The sequence below is a fragment of the Nematolebias whitei genome, chromosome 20 (assembly GCF_014905685.2).
Source record: "Nematolebias whitei isolate Nwh7 chromosome 20, NemWhi1, whole genome shotgun sequence".
NCBI classification, from domain to species: Eukaryota; Metazoa; Chordata; class Actinopteri; order Cyprinodontiformes; family Rivulidae; genus Nematolebias; species Nematolebias whitei.
The window spans coordinates 16043933-16045804 of record NC_056517.1 but is presented as its reverse complement, the minus strand read 5'-3'; positions in this window follow the sequence as shown (position 1 = coordinate 16045804).

Sequence of the window (1872 nt, the reverse complement as noted above, 5' to 3'; positions counted from 1 at the left end):
CACTGTGTAGCACTTTATCTGGTTAAAACAGTTGCCAGCTTCAGATATTTTACAGGTAAATATTTGTATTCAAGTGTCATTGAGTTTCACACTATTTTAGCTCTGGATTTACACAAAAGTACTGTTATAAGTCAACTTATTCAGAGGAATGGGCACCTGTCATAGGTTTTACCCCAATTCATGAATATTTAAGTAAATGCTTCTCTGCAGTGTTACTTTTTAATGTGCTTATTTTTTTAACAGATACTAGATTACCAAGCTTCTCAGTGTTTTTTACTCTAAAGCACTGAACTTAATAAACCTGCAATTTTTCTAAAAAGTCTCACAGCAACATCAGTTTAAAAACGCTTTTTAAAACCGTTCACTTCCGGAAATTCGCTATTTTAACAGTTACTCTTAACCAGGTGGGTGAAAAAAGAAAAATGATGATGAGGAATAATCAGTCTCCCCTTTGGAAAACTGTTATACTCCTCTTCTCCTGCCATTATCTTCTATTTAAAAATTAAATAGGAAGATGTAGTGTTTCAGGTGGTAAAAACAAATCATAAAAGTTTCCTTTTTCTGATATATTTACTCTTATTTAGTGATCTAGCAATTAAACGTGTATTATTTATTCAGCAAATGAGTAAACTTATCAACTCTGTGAATATTTGAACTGTATCTTTTTAAAAAGTTTCTAATTTTTTATTTTGCACCTCCATCAGAGGAAATTACCAGTGAATAAAAAATGTTTTGGTAAATGCCTTTCTCGCATAAATACCTTAATCACTTTTTAAATGCAAGAAAACAGTAATAATTCAGCTTGAATAACATTTATTAACTCATATATGCGTCTGACAGAAATAAGCACGTCTAATTTCACCAAAAATAACCTAAAACGAAGTGAAACTGTGATATCAAGTTTCTACAGGAGGGGGCAGTGTTAGCTTTCTACCAGCAGGAGCCTATGACAACTTCCTGTGGACGTTCTGTTGACATCCTGTTGTTAGCCGCTTAGCTTAAAATTAGCATCGGCTAAACTCGGCTAAATCAACATTTCTGAACGTATTTCAAGCTAAAACGTGGCGTTGTTTCAACAAGCACGACGTCTTTGCATGAAACTAAGTTTTGGGGACATGTGGCACATTTAGTGATTTTAAGCACAGAAAAGGCTTCGGTTGTACCGAGGCTCATTTCCGGGTCACGTGACTGAATCTACCAATGACAGAACAGCAACGGGGGTGGGTTCTTATATCGCTGACTCAGAGGAAGTGACGCAGACACGTCACTCACTTCTCAGCGAATCAAAGTGTCCCAACTCAGCCGTTTTCAACCAATCACAGATCGTTTTTCCAACTAGGGTGTAGCATTAACATTAACATTCCGGTCAACTTTTTGTCTTTTAAACTGTCAAAATGTACCATTTTCTGTTAAAAATGTAACGAATAAGCTCTCAAAGCTTCACTGAAACTTCGCTCAGTCCTTAAAACGTTACTCCAACCATTTAAAACAACTCGTTCGAACTTATCAGAACCGAGCCGGGCCAGAACCGGGTCTGCAGCAGAACCTCCGTCCGGACCACAGTTTAAACAGAATAAAGCGTTTTAACTCAAACCCAGCTTATGTTACATAACAGATGTACAAATTCAGCTTTCAAAAAGACATAATGACTCACAATTTCAGCTTTCAAAACATCACTAGCTGCAAGCTTTCTCTGAGCATCTCAGCTCACACGCTACGTTTCACACAGCTACAATCTGCACTTTTTTCATGCCAACATGTAATTCAATTGTCACACGAATAACAGTCCATTTATGAAGCGTACGAGGCCACCAGGATGTAGATGAACATATGCTGATATATATTCATAAATTAAACGGATTCTTTAATTTT